Below are 20,498 nucleotides of genomic sequence, written 5' to 3'. Positions count from 1 at the left end.
TTTTTTTTTTTTTCACATATATCTTGTACATATTTTGTTGGGTTTACACCTTAGTATTTCATATTGAGGGTGCTAATTTAAATGGTAATGTATTTTTAATTTCAAATTCAATTTGCTAATTGCTGGTATATAGGCAAGCAAATGACTTTTGTACATTAGCCTTGCATCCTACAACTTTCTTATAATTGCTTATTAGTTCCAAGAGGTTTTTTGTTTTGTTTTGTTTTGCTGATTCTTTTTTGATTTTTCTACACAGACAGATATGAAATCTGTGAACAGTTTTATTTTTTCCTTCTCAATTATATACACCTTTTATTTCTTTTTTTCTCTTATTACATTAGCTAGGACATAGATTCTGAGGTTGAAAAGCAGTGGTGAGAAAGGACATCCTTGACTTGTTCTTGATCTTTGCAAAAAATCTTTGAGTTTCTTACCATTAAATATGGTATTAGCTGTAGGTTTTTTTACAGATATTATTTATCAGGTTAAGTAAGGCCTCCCTCTACTCCTAGTTTGCTAAGAGTTTTTTCATGAATGGATGTTGGGCTTTCTCAAATTCTATTTTTGCATTTATTAATATCATCATGTAATTTCTCTTCATTAGCCTGTTGATGTGATGGATTGCATTAATGATTTTTTGAATGTTGAACTAGCCTTGCATACCTGAAATAAATCCCACTTGAACATGGTGTATAATTCTTTTCATAACATTGTTGAATTCAATATCTAATAATTTGTTGAGGATTTTTCCATCTATATTCATGAGAAATATTCGTATGCAGCTTTATTACAGTGTCTTTGGCTTTGGTATCAATGTAATGCTGGCTTTACATAAAATTAGTTATGCAGTGTTTTCTCCTCTTCAATTTTTTGGAAAAGTATGAGAAAGACTGGTAGTAGCTCTTCTTTAAATGTTTGGTAGAATTAATCAGTGAAGTCATCAGGTCCAGGGCTTTCCCTTGTTGGGAGATTTTTGATTACTGATTCAATTTCCTTAATAATTATAGGTGTATTCAGATTTTTTATTTCTTCACAATTTAGTCTTGGTAGATTTTGTGTTTCTACAATGTGTCCATTTCATCTAGGTTATCCAATTTGTTGGTGTGAAAACATAGTACTGTATTAAAATCCTCGCAGTACACTCTGAAACAGTCATGCACCACAATAATCACATTTTGGTCTCCAGATCACATAATCAACAGTGGTCCCATAAGATTATAATGGAGCTAGAAAATTCCTATTGCCCAGTGACATCATAGCCATCACATCATAGAGCACAATGCATTACTTGTGTGTTTGTGGTGACGCTAGTGTAAACAAATCTACTGTGCTGTCAGTTGTACAAAAGTATAGCACATATAATTATGTATAGTACATAATACTTAATAATGATAATAAATGACTATGTTACTGGTTTATGTATCTACTCTATAGAGTTTTTATCATTATTTTGGAATGTACTCTTTCTACTTATAAAAAAAAGTTTACTGTAAAACAGCATGCTATGTTACACAGGCAGCAGCCTCATACATCTCGTGTTTACTGCATCTCTTGATGGCATCATTTTCTTTTATGTTTGACTTAATCTAGCATTGTTTTGTACAGTAACATGATGTATAGGCTTGTGCCCTAGAGGTGATAGACCATATAGCCTAAACGTGTAGTAGGCTACACCGTGTAGGTTTGTATAAGTACACTCCATATTTGCACAATGACAAAATTGCCTAAGGACACATTTCCTAGAATGTATCCCTATTATTGTATGACTATAAACATATTTATTTCTGTAGAGGTGGTAGTAATGACCCCATTTTCATTTTTTATTTTAGTAATTTGACTTTTCTCTCTCTCTTCAAGTCTAAGTAAAGATTTGTCAATTTTGCTGATTTTTTCCAAGAATCAACTTTGGTTTCATTGATATTCTCCAATGTTTTAATATTCTCTATTTCATTTATCTCTGCTCTAATCTTTATTATTTCCTTGCTTGCTACAGTTTGTTCTTCTTGTTCCTGTTCCTCACATTGTAAAGCTAGGTTGTCGATTTGAGATATGTCTTGTTTTTAATGTGAGCATTTATAGCTATACATTTCCACTAGTACCATTTTGCTGCATCCCATTAGTTTTATTATGTCATGTTTTCATTTCCGTTTGTCTCTCAGTATTTTCCAATGTCTCCTGTGATTTCTTCTTCGATCCACTGGTTCTTTAAAAGTATGTTACTTAATTTCCACAATTTTGTGAATTTTCCAGTTTTCCTTTCCTTGCCGATTTCTAACTTCATCTCATTTTGTTAAAAAAGATACTTTCTATAATATCTATATTTCAAAATCTATTGAAACTTAATTTCTGCCCTAATATATAGTCTATCCTGGAAAATGTCCCATGTACACTTGAGAAGAATGTGTATTGTTTTGTTGTGTAGAGTGTTCAGTATATGTCTGTTAGATTAAGTTGGTTTATTGTGTTGTTTAAGTCCTCTATTTACTTATTTTCTGTCTGGTTGTTCTAGCCATTGTTGTGAGTGGAGTATTGAAGTCACCAACTGCTAATGTAGAACTATTATTATAGAACTTTAGAACAGTGTTTTACTTATTGTTAGGACTGAAAGGCAACTTCTAAGCTCCTTACTTTCCATACTAGAAACTGGAAGTCCATCTAACTGTTGGCTAAGTCTCTTATTAGTGTGCCTATAAAATGATCTTTTAATTTTGGGAAATCATGGTCTATAAATATCTCAACAAGAAGACAGTTCCTACCTCTGGACACTTGTAGAATATAAATAAAAGAAATATGTACATAATGTCTACCTATGAGTTCTTTCATTAAATATGTTAAGGATAAATTTGTTCATTCTATTATAAATATATTAACAGTAGCTACGATATGCTTAATATATTTACCTACATTTACGATTAAATATAAAACAATTAAAAATGGTTTTGAGGACTCGAATTTGGGTTGTTTCTTATAAAAATTATTTTCTTATTTGTTTGGATAAACACATGTACCCTTAATATCTAAATAAAATGCTCAATGACTCTTGCTCTATGTATTTTGAAAATAATCCATCATGAACTAATTATAAAATATGCTTTATACATGTGATATTACCATATATGTACATAATCAAAGCTAACAGTACTTATTATAATCTGTTACAAACCTAGGAGAATTTATGTAACAATCTCTTGACAATTTTATAATTTTCAAAAGTAATCCATTTTTTTAAAAGCAGAAATTCCACAGAAAATATAACTTCTCAAAAAATGCTACTATCACCTAGGCATAATAAGTTTTAGTACTTGAGTATATTATTCCAAACTATATAAGCGTAACTTTTTACAATCTAGCAAAATATTAGGATATATACTCTAGGCTTATATAACTACTTTCTTATGATATAATCATAAGAAAGGAAATTTGCAGATCTGTTTTAAATCTGGGGAAAAACGATGGTTAGAGATAGGAACTCTTCGAAAAATTTCTGCATCTCTGAATTTTAACTAATACAAAAATCACGATATAAAAATATGTAAAAAAATAAAATAAAAAAATAAAATGAAAATCACAATATATTCTGTTGATTAGAGAGCACATGTTGGGGTGAGCATGCACGGCTTAGAATTTCAGCTCCAGAAATTCCTGGCTCGGTAATCATGAGCACTTTGAACTTTTCTGTGCCTCCTTGTTCACTATCCCCTCTTTCTGGTAATATTGGAATAACAATATGTTCCACATAAGGTTATGAGTGTTTTGTACAATGATAACTATAAAGCATTTTGATCAGAGCTTGGCACTTGGTAAGCAATCAATAAATGTTTAGATTGTTATTATTATTACTATCTCATAGCTACTATACTTATATAAGAATATAGAAAACACATTTTAGTTATTTGGTATTTATATAGAAAATAAATATACATGCAAATATATTACATTGAATAAGAAAAAAGTTTATGCAGCACAAATTTTAAACTTTAGATTAAAATCTGAAAAACAGAACAAATGTTGGCATGATAGTCCATCTTACAGTCATTGGTGTCTGAGTCAATTTCTTATTTGAGAGTAAGCATTTACATGTCTCAACAAATTTTTATCTTGCTAGTAAAATCACTTTCTATAACTATGGCAATGCTAAGATACAATGCTAAGAGAAAAATCAACCTGAACAAAACTACTCCGAGCACTTTAAAAGTAACCAGAAATAGGCATGATTAAGTGAACAAAAAATAAAAGTCATGTGGGACCTCTAAGTATTAAGAATTATGATTGGGGAAGATGTGTTTTGGGAAAGATGTGTTTTGAAAGCCAAAGATAAAAAGAGGCTCCTAATATTTGAGATAAATTATAAAAAGCTATATTAAGAACACCTCTTCTACATACATACACATTTTCAAGTGTGAATCTATCTTTTATCAAAATTCATCTCTCTTTGGCCTTTTAAATGGCAAATACCAATTGTTATTGGTAGCAAGTTGCCATTTCTTAAGTAATGTTTTATCAAGGTGTGTTTTATTTCCTGCACTTGCTGTACATTTAAAAACAAGTACAAAAAATATAAAATGTCCAAAGCTTATGCTTTTTCTGGGCAATTTCATGAAGTGGTGCTTCTTAGAGATATTGTTGGAAATTTAGAATCATAGAAGTTATTAATTCAGTACCTTTCAATTGTTTATCTGTCTTTCCCCATGGATATTTTCAAACACTGAACATTTAATTTTTCATTCAAAAATATTTGTTGAATGCCTATTATGTATAAACAGTATTATTATCACATAGCTCCTTTGCCATTTTAAATCAAAAACATCTTCTCTCAGCTTTGCTACAATTCTTCACCACTGAATTATTAAATCTTGTTTGCGTTTCAGTGTTCATTTGCACAAGATTCATTCTCATATCAAGTTTACAGTTTTGCTTCCGTCTCTTTTAATTGGAACTTATTCTCTGCAAAACTCATCAATTACATTCTAATAACACAAGCTCTCTTCCTTAATTCTAATTCTGTTCTTTCTGTTTCTGCATCATTTGACACTTCTGAACATCTTGTTCAGTTTGTAACATTCTCCTCTGCTGATATCATACTACCACCCCAATAGGTACTTACATGAGATAATATACATATAAATATCTATCTCAGTACCACATATAGATGATATTTTGCAAGAATGAATCCCCCCTTACCTAAATATATATCCAGTGCTGACTCTTCTTGGGCTATCCAAATGTGAACATTTTCTTTGGGGTATACCTGTGGCCAGTCTTACACAAAGCACTTTCATTTGACACATTTACGCCCTCCCATATATACCTACATTTACTATCTGTATACATTTAACTCTATAATGTCTATTTCTCCAGTCTTAATTTCTCTCCCATGTACTCTATTGTATTTGGAACTCCATGCTGAATATATCACTTGTACATGCCACAGGCACTGCTTTCTTTTTCCCCAAAGCAGCTCTTCTCCCTGATTTTCCGACTCCCTAATGTTTCTGTTAACCTTTTAATAATCTGAGTTCAAAAACCTCATCATCATTTTGCTTTCTTCAACACTTCATATCAAACCAGTTATTAATTCTATGTATTGTTTCACAGTGACTTTAATTTCTAATTATTACTACCTTTCTCCTTAACCACCCCACTAGTTCAGATCATTCTTTCAAATGGCTGGATTGTAGAAAGAGCCTTTAATTTATGTTTCTATTTTCAACTTCAACTCCATCCATTCTTTTTTTGACTGCACAAGATTAGTCTCACTAAAGTATCATTTTGATCATGTCTTTCCTCAGATCAAATACGGCCATAAGTCCTCCTTTCCTACTGGATAAAATCTCAACACCTATCTAAGCCTTCTAGAAATGGTACACAAAGAGTGTGGTAAACATGTGAGTAAATCTAAACTAAATTTGTCATATAAACCTTTAGTTATAATATCTAAAATTGAAGACTGAGATCATAAAATAGAACTAAAAACTAGATAATGTGAACAGGTAAGATGAAAGGCAACTAATCATAAAGGTTCTTTATTTATGAGGAAAAAAATTAAACAATTGGTTATTTTTTAGTTTTTGAAATAACCCATAGTAAAATTTTAAAGTTAACTACTATAATAATAGAAAGAGTGCATAAATTCCAAGATGGAAGATGGAAAATTAGAATAATAATATAAAAGTCAATCCAAATGAAGGCAGTAAAAGGGGGAGGGGCAAAGACAGAGGAAATTCATAACAGAAAATATTATGCTACAAGTAAATTCAAGTATTAAAGTAATAATGAAAAAATATATATGAGAATATGAGTGAACTAATATTCTCTCCAGTTGAATGACAAACATGGTCAAACTAGATATCTACCTATCTAGGTACACATATTTTTAAATCTAGCAATACACTGTTTAATGAGACAGAGAAAAACACACCTCGATACAAGGAACAGATGGCTTGAAGATAAAAAAGAAAAAAAGAGAAAGATATGCCAAGAAAATGCAAACCCCCAAAAACGTATATAATATGTAACTATATAATAACATATTAGACAAAAGGTATTTTAAACTAAAATGCATTTTTAGCAGTAAAAAGGTCACTACATAATAATAAAAGAATCAATGCTCCAGCTGAATTAAACTATTCTAAACTTCAAATTAGTTTCTTAAAACAGGCTCCATACATAAAGAAAAAAAGAGCCTGAATGAATTATAGGACAAATGTTCAAATCCATGAGCTTTGTGGGAGATTTCAACGCACAAATACAGAAGATCCCGTCAACCCGATGATTTATTGAAAACATAAAAACCACATTCTCAAATGAGTTGCAATACATTCTTCTTAAGCTCATGTGAAATAATCACAGAAGGTTACTATGTACTGTACAATAAAGCGAATCTCAGAAAATTTCAAAACTTTGATGTCATATAGTATAATCAAATTAGATGAAAATAACGAAAAGATAACTAGAAAAAAAAATTTGAAAATTTAAAAACACGATTCTATATAATTCATTGGTAAAAGATGAAATCATAATGCAAATTTAAATATACTTATAAGTAAATGAACACAGTAGTTGAGGTACTTTGAAGAACTTTTAGATTGTTAATATTTACAGAAAAAAACTAACCTAAATACACATCATAAGCAGAAAAAAATTCTAATGAAGAAGAAAAAGTATGTGAAAATAAGAACAAAAATTAATAGAAAACATCAAAATAGCCAAGATTTTCAAATTTTAAAAGTACATGGAAAATTGATCAGGACAAAAAGATAGAAAATACAAATAAAGGGAAGAGGGACACATATATTCACAAAAAGAGATTTTAAAAGATATTAAGAAAGTGTGGCCATAAATTTGAAAGCTGAACTACATTTAACAAATTTCTTGAAACTGAGAAGTTATAAAAACTGACTTGAGAAGGAAAAAAAAATACCTGAAGAGTTCCCTAACCATTAAAGAAATAAAATGCATAGTTAAAGTATCTCCTGGGGGGTGGGGGAACAGCTCAAATAGTTTTATGGGTAAGTTCTACCATACTTTTGAAAAACAGATGATTCCAAACTTAAAGAAACTTTTTTAGAAAACAGAAAATGGTAAAATAACCCCAAAATGAAGCCAGTATAATCTTAATACCAAAACTAAATAGGACGGTATAAGAAGAAAAGACCATGGGCCAATTTTACTTGTGAACGTAGATGGAAAATTCTAAACAAAATATAGGCAAACAGAATCCTGAAATAAATTACAAGTACAATGCATTATAAACAAAAATCTATAGCAAACATTATATTTGATGACGAAATGTCAAAATAATTCTCTCTAAAATAAGAAGCCAAAGAAACCCAGAACACTACTTTAAAGGTACATGTGAGTCCCTAAGTTCATTGCAGTATTATTTACAATAGCCAAGATTTGGAGTCAATCTGGATATCTATCAATGGATGAACGGATAAAGAAGAGGTGGTGCATATATACAATGGAATATTACTCAGCCATAAAAATGAACAAAATTTTGTCATCAGCAATAATATGGATAGATCTAGAGGGTATTGTGCTGAGTGGACTAAGTCAGAGAAAGACAAATGCCACACGGTATCATTCATATGTAGAATCTAAAGAACAAAATAAATGAACAAACAAGACAGAAAGAAACTCACAGATACAGAGAACATTTTGACAGTTGCCGGATGGGAGGGGGTGGAGGGAATTGCTGAAAATGGAGAAGGAAGTAAGAAATACAAATTGATAGTTAAAAAATACTCATTAGGATGTAAAGTATATAGCATAGAGAATATAGTCATTAATATAGTAATAGCTATGTATGGTGTCAGAAGGGTACTACATTTATCAAGGTGATCACTTCATAAGTTTTATAAATGTCTAATCACTACGTTGTACACCTGAAACTAATATTGTATTAGTCAACTGTAATTGAATAATTAAAAAATTTAAAATATAAGATTAAAATCAGAAGCAAATCAAGGGTATCTATCACCACTTCTAATCAGTTAGACAAGAAAAGAAAATATAAAAATGAGAAGAAAAATAAATCAATTCATTATTTATACATATAACATAATTTCCACAGACGACCTTCAAAAAAAATCTGAACACAAATTATTGGAATTAGTAACAAATCAAACCAAGATATCAAAATAAAAGATTTTTATATACAAAAAACAATTGCATGTCTACACATTAGCAACAGACAGAAAACAAAATTTCAGAAAAGCTAGTTTATAATATTAACAAAGTACAATATTAAAAAATAAAATACATAAGACTAATCTAAAAAATTATGTAAAACTTTTTTGAATAGATTCTAAAGGATATTGAAAAACATTTAAAAGCCTGTGTAAGTAAATAGAGAGATAAATTGCTAATGGATAAGTAGACTCATTATGTAAATATATTGATTCTTTGCAGACTGATCTGTAGATTTAATGCTTTCCAATTAAAATAGCCAATTTTTCTTTGTAATACTTGACAAAGGGACAAATATAATAGCTAAGACACAATGGAAGATCAACAAGGTGGAGAGACTTACCCTATCAGACAGAAAGAGACCAAAGCATACAAGAGACTTGATGTAGCTGAGATAACTAGCAGAAAATTACAAAATTCATACCTTCCTGTAAAGTAGAGATGCCTCAGGGAAGCTATGTCCATCAGAGAACAATGTTTCCCAGAATACTTTCTACCTACATAGGACTAAGTGACTAGTTTTTGCCAAAAAAATATGAGTTGTGATATGATCTTTTCTGACCAAGGTATTTATGAAATTGACATGCCTTCTCTACTCTTCCTTCCTCCATCTGCCAGCCGGATGCAGACAACTATAATGCCCTAGTGGATGCTATAATGTAAAAGGGAAGGAGCCTGGGTCTTTGAATAATCAAGTGGAGTAAAGCATTGACCAAAACCAGTCACACTGTACTTATTAGGCCATTAAAATTTGGGAAATTATTTTTTATAGCAACTGGCTTTGTTCTAAAACATTTGATATGGGACATGTATAGGTACTGTAATTCAGTGAAGAAAGACTATACTATTCAAGATAAGGCACTAGGACAACTGACTTTTTGTACTGGGGAAAAAAGAAATCAAATTGCACTCTCACATCATTCAAATACTGAACTCCTTGTGGACTACAGATTTAATAATAAAAAGAAAAATTTTAATCACTTGTTAAAAATATTGGAGAATATTTATATGATCTTATGGTAGGGAAGAATTCTTTAAACATGATTCAAGTATAAACTATAAGGAAAAGATTAATAAATTTGACCACATTCAAATTAAGAGTTTCTAAATTCAAAATACACCATTAATTAGGTAAAAATACAACCTAAAAACAGGGAGAAGATATTTATCAAAGCAAAGCTGACAAAAAACTTACACAGAATATGAAGAAGAGCAAGTTATCTGACAGAAAAGAAGGCAGGAGTGATAAATGTAAAAAGATATTCAACATCACTATTAATCAAGGAACTTAAATAAGACAGCATTTTCTTAAGGCTTTAGACAATCCTAAGGGTTGACAGAAGTGTAGAAATGTGTCAGTTTTTACACACTGATGGTTTTAGAGTTGTGGACCGTTTTATAAAAGAATATTGCATCTTCCTGAAGTTCAACTGACTGTACACATATATGATGACCTGTCGATCTCACTCCTAGTCACTGACTCTGAAAAAATTCTTGCTCTTGTGCATCAGGAGAAATACACAATAATTTTCATAGAAGCATTGTTTATTAGAACAAAACAGGAGATAAAGCCACTTCCCATCAAAAAAAGCCTAACTAAAAAGTGTCACATGTTTATATCACGGAATATAAATAGCAGTCAAAACAATACAACCACAGTTGTACTTGCCAGTGTGGAGGAATCCAAGAGAAAATGTTGAATTATGAATCAGAAAAGACTACGTGCATTATAACAATTATATAGAAAACATACATAAACTATTTTCAAATACATATGTATGTACTAAAACAATATTTTTAAAAGGAAGATAACAATAGATATAAAATTCAGAACAGAAATTACTTTTGCAAGAGAGGGAAGGAATAAACATTCATGGAGACACGTACTAAAGTATTGGTACTATTCTGCAAGCCAGGTGGTGGTTACAGGAATGTTCATTTTATTATTCTTTATATCTAAAATATGAATATATTCTTTGTGTATATGAATATTAAATAGTAAAAAAATTAATGCAAGTTATAAAAAAACCCGTAAAGCACCATATCATTTCAATATTCAAACCATATATCTATATATAGAAAATATACATAAGAAAGATATATTCTCAAACATTAATCCTGGTTATCTTTGGAATGCAAAATGATTTTAATTCTGTACAACTCAGAAGAAATTAAACATAATAGAACTCACCTAACTAAATAAAAATAGTATCAGATGAGGCCATTAGAATCCCAGCAAGAGATAACAGAAGAAAGTATAACTGGAATAGCAATGAAAAAAATTTAAGATTTTGCCAAAGAACTGTGTCTTACAGCAACTACACAAGAATGTCCCATGTGTGCACTGCATTCCTCAGAATTAAAAAAGAGAGAGAGAGAGAGAGAGAGAACTATTTGTTAAGTCACCCCCTAGAAAAACTTGTTCCGAAGTATGCGAAGCTCCAGTCAGCTCAGCATTAAAATTTTAGCAATATTAAATCAAGGCCAAGTTGATTTGGCACCTTTGGAAGAACAGACACTAGGAAAATGTCTCGAAACCACCTTACAATACCTAAACCTAATCCAGTCTTTACAGCATTTTACTGCAATGCTCTCTAAGGACCTGCTGCATAAAAACCGGCTTATCAATGTTTAACAGACTTCAGTACAATGTTGAATATAGGATTACAAACAAATAGAATCACATGAGGTAAAATCGTTAAGTTCCAAGCCATTGGCAGCTAATTGAGGAGAGGGGAATGGGAGGAGATAGTTTCTATATTTGAACCAACAAAAGTAAAAATAAAGACTCTAAAAATCAGAGCATACAGACAAGATTTATGTCACATTATTCTGTAACCACATTTTAGAAAATAATTCAAGAAAATGGCTCACCAATATAAAGGAGAGCATAAGAGGAGTTAATCATTACATAAAGAAAGGCAGAAATATTAAGTACTTTCCTTGTTGTTGTTCAGATCTAAATTCAAATTTAAAGAATTTTACCAAAGGCTTTTTTAAACAAAAGACTTCTGGCAATACAGCTGAAGAGTACAATGCCTAAGATAAATTCCTTGAGGCTTAGAAAGTTGCTTAAAGGACCATCTTAGACAAAATGGCATAGTCATATAATAGCTCCATGAAACCTTAAAAGGATAAAAAGGCCAAGATCCTCTAGTAAAACTCTGTCATATCTCTTTTCAGTCTAATCTAATATTGGAAATTATTTTTCATTCTCATCAAAACAAATTGAACTGCAGTTTTCTTCAAGCCAACATTTCAAAATACCATTTTCTTACTTAAAATGACAATGAAGGAGACTTTTGACAGTGAGAAAGTAAAAGAATATCAACTAAGATTTAAAAAAAAAATTAACTAAATTAACGTAAGTACAAATTGGCACTTTGTACTCAAAGTAAACACCTCCCACAGCACCAGAAAGGTTAATATGCAAGAGACAGGCTGCTCTGTTCCTCTACACACAGTATGAAATTAGTTCATTCAAAATCTATGAAAAACTATATCAAAATCTTTGATGTTTCTTACAAGACCAGATGTCCTAAAATAATTCAATATTACTAAAAAGTGAAATAGAGGAAACTTGAATATACCTACAAATATTTAAAGTTAATAATTTAACTTCATGTTAGGAAAATTATTTAAAAAAAAACAAACAAACGGTGTTTGGGTGGCTGGAGTTATCGCCCATCGTCTACTCTAAGTTTAATCTTCATGTATTATTGGTAGATTTTATTTTCTAAAAAAAAAAAAAAAAAAAACAGGTACACTTTCTGAAATGACAAGGATTTATTTTACCCTCAATGACCTATCGCATTCTTTAAAAGGGGAAAAAAAATTTAAAAAATTAGGTCACTTTTCAAAAACCTGGCTTTCTCATTTTTAACTCTTTAATACACTCAAGGTACAATCCTTTCCTTTTTGAATATGCTCTTTTATGAACTAATATAAATATACTCTTCCCATCTCCAAGTTTTCTCATCTTTGTTTTCACTTAAATGCAATTCTTTGCACGATTGCTTTAGTTTAAATATTATGTTTTCCTGATGATTGAGAAATATATTTACAAAATTCAAAATATGATCCTCACAATGAAGGAAAAGTTATCTTCCTCTGGGAAACTGGCTGAATCTATGGAAGCTCAACATGTATTTCTTATAACTATGTAATTCCTCTCATATATCGAATAGAAGTATGTACCTATTTTTATTTAAAGACATATACTAAATGTCCATACAGTGAATGCTAGCAGTAATATTATTACTAATACCTAAAACTAGAAACTACTCAAACAGTAGAGTAAAACTTACAGCATATTTCCCACACTGTAATATTACACAGTAATGAGTACAATCTTCAAATACAAGCAACAACATGGGTAAATCTCACAAGCATAATGTTGAACAAAGGAAGCCAGAAACACACACACACAAAAATACATCATGTATGATCCCATTTATAAAAAGTACAAAAATGGGAAAAATAACCTATGCTGTCAGAAATCTGAACAGTGGTTGCCTTTGGAAGGTAAGGACTACAACAGAGCAAAAAGTGGGTTTCTGGGGGCCTGGTAACATTTTTTTCTTGAGTTATATGCTATTTTCTCTGGTGTGTTCCATTTGTGAAGAATCAGGGAGCTGTGTCCACTTATGTGTACCTTTGTAACCATGGAAACACCTTCAGGTTTCTTTTACCTACGATTATCTAAAGACATGCTAAATGCTTATAGTTACTATTTACCCAGTCTAAACCTTGAAGAACTGACCCTATTCTACAAAGCCAAATGCATCCTGATAACATACTTTCTGTGAAGGATCTAAGTATTCAATCGATGGCGAACATTTTAGCATTAAAGGTAACACTGAATAAATTCAGTCAGATTCTGAGTGTAAGTGCATTAGGTAAGACAGAAAAGTTTCTTGAAGACGACTACATTCTTATATAAACTATGAAGAACCCTCCTTCTGCAAGTCCTTAAAAAAGAAAGAGAATCTTGTAATGTTTCTTTGTTTTAGAAAAAGTGGGCAAAGGTTCAAAATTGCTGCTGTTGTTCTTTTTTGAGTACTAACTGCTAAATCCTACTGAAACCTCTTTGGGATGGAAATGCTTTCTTTTTTTTTTTCCTACTTATAACTATAAATTGAGCTGCAATGTCCCAATAAGGCAGGGAAAGTCTCTCAAATGCAAAGTGTTTTCAAGGCAGATATCACAAGGAACATATGCCAAATCAAACAGCATCATAAAAGCTTGAATTCAATAAGAACATTCCAACTTGAAAAGTTTATTTTTAAAAAATGCTCTCAAGCCAAATGGTAAGTTTGCATACATTAAATGCTTTCAGCAATAAGAGAAAGGGTTTTGTAATTCCAATGAGTAAGATCCTTGAGCCAACAGAGAATGAATAATAATTGCAGATTCAAACACTTGCAAAGGTTTTAATTTCTTGGGAAATATTACAGATCAGTGAAAAAGACTACCTTACTATGGAACAAAAAAACTACTTACTCTAAAATAAGATGAAAAAAAATTCGTTTTGAGTTTGACTTGAATAACTAGATATTCACATAAAAGAACATATCATGGGCATTCAGTTTTCACTGAAAAGTGTAAAAGGAGGTACTGTTTATGCGTATTTGACCATGAACTAAGATACTGAGTTATATCTTTTTAACCTAACACCTTTCAGTGAGGAAAAAACATAGGCAACTATGTGTGTCAAATAAAAAAAAAATCAAAGATAAGATGTTGCAAGAGAGGCAAAAAAATATAAAATAATAAAAATCTGTATAAGTAGAAAATATCAATTGATACTTATTTATAACTTTTGATAGATTTTGAAGAATATTACAGTATGCTGGAAAAGATACAGAACTAGAAATAAGAATCTTTTCTCTCTATTTAGATTGTGTTCAACCTTCTAGACTGCTACCAAGTAGTTTAACAACATCATACTATCTACCTACCTACCTACCTACCTACCTACCTACCTACCTATATACCTACATATACAGGGAAAGATTCTTATGCCTATTATTTTTGATTTCTGAAGTTTAAAAATATATATTTATACAAATCTTCACTGAATCACATTATATGATATTTTATTTTCTCATAAATCAAGAAAATAGTTTATTATCTCATTCCAACTCATTTTTTTCAGATTATTTCCTCAGAGTATTTTAGAAAAACTAATTTTTATTAGGATGCCATTGTGTGCTTGTGGTAGAAGAATGTAATACCAAAAGACAGAAGTAGAATGAATCTTCCTTGCCTTTAAGAAATTTTCATATCAATGTGTGTGTATATTTGCAGGGGAAGAGATGTTATCTATCAGAATGCATTTGGCTTCATAGAACAGTCGATTCTAAGAGGTAGAGGAAACTGGTGATAGGAAGGGAAGCTGAGGGCATGGATCAACTACAGCTCACGCCTTCCAAAAAACTAGAGGCTATCCTAATAGTCATGTAAAATCGTTCTTCCCCAATAGACTGTAACCTCCTTGAGAACACACCCTAAGTTCCATAAATTTCTATAAATCCTATATTTACCAGAAGGTCTGGCACACACTTGATGCTCAACAAGTATATGCTAGGGAAGCAGTGAATGAATTAAGGAATCGATAAAGATACACTGACAAAGGAGAAAGGATGGATAAAAAAATTTAACATGGAGTACTATTAGTTCAGATCCTCTTGCATCAATGAAACACATTCTAGGTCAAGGGTATCTCTTTAAAAGTAGAATAAGGAGACCTTTGGAGGGGAGATAGAAAAGAGAGGGTTTTCATAAATGTGAGGCTGCTACCAGGGCATGGAAAGGGGAAGAACAGTGAGATCACCTGTATTGGGTACAGCTTGTTGATGGCTTTCAGGATTAAAAGAAAAAAAAAATCTACAAAAGATAACCAAGACCGGGGTAGGAAGCATACAGCAGTGTTATAAATGGATGATATGGAGGACGACTGGCAGAGATGAAGAGGCCAGGTAAGAATTTCTTGAGATCACACATCCACAACTGACAAAAGTTTGAGTGGTTACTGAGATGAAAAAAGTGAAAACTGAGCTGTCACAGATACATTGCAAAGAGAAGCTACAAAATGTGACGACAAGACTATGGAAGTTAATAAAGAAGCAAGGTCTCTCCAACACCACAAAGGAGAAAGATTTGTGTTTATCCTTTGCACATTTTAATTTCTGGCAACTCTTGCGATTATCTATAGCAGCAGAAACACCTCCGAGTATTTGCTAAGAGCAGTTTTTTTCAGGTCTGTTCTAGGGACAATTTTTTTTCTTGTCACCATGGCAACACTGCCAAAATAAATTATCTGTGTAAAGTTTCATTCCTTACTTCAAACACTTTAGTGGCGAAATACTAGATAAAGGGAATCATCATATTTAAATATATATGGATTTCATTTTATATTAAAAAACTTGATGTATTCTATTTAAAGGGTCTCATGCTTTTTTTTTTTTTTGGTTCACTGAATAACTAATATGTACTACAGTGGATATTTTGCATCAGTTACCCCAAAGGCATACAGGACATTCTTCTACATTGTGTTTCTTTATATAGAGGCTAGAAAGCTAAACTATTTACCTTCCTAGACATTCTTACAGCTAAGGGTAGCTAGATATCCAATTTCTTACCGAGAAGATGCAAGCAGAAATCTTTTTGATAGAAATACCAGAAAAAGATTTTTAACATGGATAGACTTAGCTAGCATTCCCCACTATCATCCCCAGCCTTTTCATTTCTTCTTTTGTCCTTTTCCCCCAACTTTCTGGAATGTGAACACAATATCTGGCTCACTGAAATAATTCTGCGTGCATGACGATAAAATCCACAAACTAAAAAATGGCAGTACAGAAAGATAGAAGAAACTTGAATTCTTACTGGCACATCAATGCTCAAATGCCTGCTTCTGGATTTCTTTTTATATGAGAAAAATATACCTTTATCTGTTTAAGCTACTAATGGGTTTTCTGATGCTTACAGCTAAGCACATTCCCAAAACTACCCATCATATACCAGAAGTGGTATGTGCAAGGATGAATATGATAAAATCTCTACTCTCGAGACGTGAAAATCTAATAGTAATAGATACTATTTATTGTGTTTAATTTCTGTACGGTGATGTGGTAAGCAACTTATATAAATTACCCAGTGTAAACCTCAAAACAACACTGTGAGATAGATGCTCTTTTATATCCCCATTTTAAAGATGAGAACTTTGAATCAGAAAAGACTAATATATATGAGGTCACGTATCTTGTAAACGCTGGGGCCTGATGAGAATTCAGAGAGTTGGACTCCAGAAGCAAGGGTTTAGCTATCATGATAGACTGGGAAGGAGAGAAATCAATACACAAATATTTAGAAAGTTCTAAAATAAAATATATTTATAATAAAGGAGTAAAATGTTTTAAAGATTTTAGAAGTTATGGGGGGATATTGTCTAATGTAAAAAGACTAAAATAAAGGGGGATAATAGATTCTACTGTGATTACTGAAAGAATACCAATCTTTCATTCTGAAAACTTTACAAATGTCTATAATTTGCTGCTATTATAATTTTTTTTTTTGCTAGTTTGACTGATGAACCAAATCATGCCTTATCAACTAAGGGAGGCAGTATAACATCAAGATGACAAACTGAAGTTGTGGCATCAGATAGACTTGGGTTTATATCTAAGCTCTGCCACTGATTAACCTATAAAATTGGCTTCAATTTCTTCTTTTGAAAATGAGAATTAGAACTTTGCTATATAGCAATTTCGTTATAAGCACTAAATAAGCTAACTTCCATAAAGTGTTTTGCAAACTGCTTGTCAAATTTTAAGCTTTTTACAATCACTACCTATAACATAATTATTAATAGTCAAACATATTGTTTTATCATCCAAACATAAACAAATTTATGGCCTTCAGACTTTGAAGGATATAAGCTTAGTTTTTACCTGTGCCCTAAGTTTGTATACATATGACAAATCTTAATGTTTTCAATATTTATTGATTAAAAATCTTCCTAGAATAACAGCTAATACTATAATATGTTAAAGTTTGAAGAACATTATTAAATATATAAGAAGAATATCTCTGTCCTTACAAAGTTTCCACTGTAAAAGAAAAAATAAACTAAACTTGTTTAGCCTTTTTTCCACTTTAAAATACAAATAACTAACTATTTTATAAGCCCTTTTTTAATACGACTTTAGTATGTGGAAAATGTATTCTAACATAGTGCTTCTCAAAATTTCAAGTGCATTCCAAAGACCTGGGGATCCTGTTGAATAGCAGATTCTGATTCAAGGTCTGGAGAAGGGTCGGAGGTTGTGCATTTCTAACAAGTCCCCAGGTGATGTCCAAGCTGCTGGTCCACAAACTTTTATTTTTTATCTATTTAAAAAAAAAATTTTTGGTGACATTGGATAAAGAAGCTGTGGTACATATATACAATGGAATATTACTCAGCCATAAGAAGAGATGAAATACTGCCATTTGCGACAACATGGATAGACCTCGAGATAATCATGCTAAGCGAAATAAGCCAGACAGAAAAAGTTTTCAATCACGTGATATCACTTATATGTGGGATATAAACCTAAAAGCAACAAATGAACAGGACAAACACACAGAGACTCATGGAGTATAGACTAGTGGTTGGTTACCAGAAGGTAGAGGGGAGGAGGACTGGGGGTGGTAGACAGGGTAAAGGAGGTCAAATAAGTAGTGACAGATTTTTTTTTTTTGAGTAACAAGCCTTTAATATGAAACTTGACCATGATTTTTTTTAAATTAAGTTTATTGGGATAATATTGGTTAATACAATTATATAATTTTCAGGTGTAAATTATAATTTGACATCTATATATTCTATTGTATGTTTACTACCCAAAGTCCAGTTCCCTTCATCTACCATATGTTTGATCCCCTTTACCCACCTCACCTGCCCCCTCCCCCTATATTTGACCCTCCCTTAACCATCTACCTACCCTCTCCTCCCACACCTCCTAAAGAAGCTGTGGTACATTGGAATATTGTGATACAATGGAATATTACTCAGCCATAAGAAGAGATGAAATACTGCCATTTGCAACAACATGGATGGAACTCGAGATAATCATGCTAAAGTCATAAACTTTTTAAGTGATGATACATTATAACACTTTAAAAGTGATGAATTCATACCTAAGGTAACTAGAATAATTTAAAAATACATGTTTGAACTACAACAACAAGAAAAAAATGGAGGGGGCACAGGATGAAAGTGGAAGATGCAAGACAGAAGAAAAGGAGAAGAGCAAGAAAAGGTAGAGAGGTGGTAAGGGTATGGAATGTGGATGTCTAGCTGGATTCAAGGGAACCGGGCAGAGGTTTATGCGAAAGAGAAAACGGAGCATAGAGGACACAGAAAGAAGGGAAAGAATGAGGAACTGTACACTTAACTTGTACAGTTATGTGTACAGTATATAACTTGTACAGTTACAGAGATGATAAACTCCTCATTAAGTACTAGTTGGACAATTTTGAAGTTTCATGACATCTTTTAAGCCTTTCTAACAGACTATAATTAACCAGAAAATTAGTATTCTTTCTAGTAAATTGGATATAGAGGTTTCAACTTCTATTTGACAAACTTTTATAAATCCATACATAGTTATATCCCAGAGCAAGAACACAGCATCTCTGCCCACAATCAAAAGAAGAGTTTAGAAGTCAGCAAGGTCATTTAAATCTAGGCCATTCGTCTCTAGTAGGTTTGCTGAGTCTATGGTCAGGTTTGAGTAAAGTGCATGATAAAGTTCACCACATCTGATCAGTTCAAAGGCATCTGCATGTAAGACATGGTGTATAATCAGTAGAGATTAAAAAATTAATGAAAATGGTTGAAAAAAAAAACAATTGTGATATGTCCAGTCTTTTGGTGAACGTGCTTTTGTTGACACTATTTCTGCAAGTCACAAGTTCAAAAGCCATTAGATCTTTACAATACCAATGTGAGACATGAGCCAAAGTGTGTGCATGTTAAACTGTACAATAATTTGTAGACTCAGCCTCTGCGTACCGTGTAATAGGATGTTTACCTCAAATCAAGTGATTTTCAATGTGGATGAAACTGTCCTGGAACTGAGTACCCAATAAAGTACAGATGAGCAGGGAAGAAGAAATATGGGAATGACTGGTCTTACCTACTAGAAGGACCAGTTCATATTCATATTTGATGGAAATGCATAAGGGGCTGAAAGTTTAAACAACTCCTTGGACGCCGTAGGAATATGAACAAACGGCCTTAATAATAGATTTTTCCTCTTGTTCCTAAGTGAGAAAGCTTCAGTACCTCTTCTGCAGTTTTGGAAAAGAGACCTTATTTTGTGCATGTGTTTAAGGGACTCAAATGTGTCTACATTTATTAGAGTATAAGAGTGAGAACCTTCCTTTTAGTTCCCAGAGTCCATCTCATGATCGTATGGATTTATGATAACCTTACGAAAGAACAGTCAAAGTGGATGTAAAAGCAACAACACAATCTTTGGCAGGCGAAGCAGCTTCCCATGACATATCTATGATAATTAGTGAAAGTGAAAAAATAGTCAAAGTGTGGGTGTTCCAGTGCTTTCTCAGTCTTAGGTGGAAGTTATAGAGTATATTACTGACATTCTGACTGAATAAATTAACATATCAAAGTTACACTTAAAGATGAGCTTATTGACAAAGTTTATAGCTTAAATGAGTTGTTTAATATTTATGTTACACTGATCCCTCCTGACATAGAAATAATGGAATAAAAGGGTGTGCCCTATCATTTCCTT

At 31.8% G+C, this 20,498-nt stretch overlaps 1 protein-coding gene across 2 annotated transcripts in view; it reads right to left on the bottom strand.

The window, feature by feature from the left end:
- Window positions 1-20,498, bottom strand: part of IL1RAPL1 (interleukin 1 receptor accessory protein like 1) — a 1,227,390-nt gene that overhangs the window by 737,815 nt on the left and 469,077 nt on the right. The window contains exon 1 of one of the 2 annotated variants that reach the window (XM_039857240.1): window positions 10,883-11,020. The exons of the other annotated variant lie outside the window; for it this stretch is intronic. The gene's annotated coding sequence lies outside the window, so the exon portion shown is untranslated. Of the gene's footprint in view, window positions 1-10,882; window positions 11,021-20,498 lie in introns of those variants that run through there. 2 annotated transcript variants of the gene reach the window in all.

The sequence above is a fragment of the Pteropus medius genome, unplaced genomic scaffold (assembly GCF_902729225.1).
Source record: "Pteropus medius unplaced genomic scaffold, Ma_sr-lr_union100, whole genome shotgun sequence".
NCBI classification, from domain to species: Eukaryota; Metazoa; Chordata; class Mammalia; order Chiroptera; family Pteropodidae; genus Pteropus; species Pteropus medius.
The sequence above is the reverse complement of the archived record's forward strand: the minus strand, read 5'-3'. Positions and strand labels throughout refer to the sequence as shown.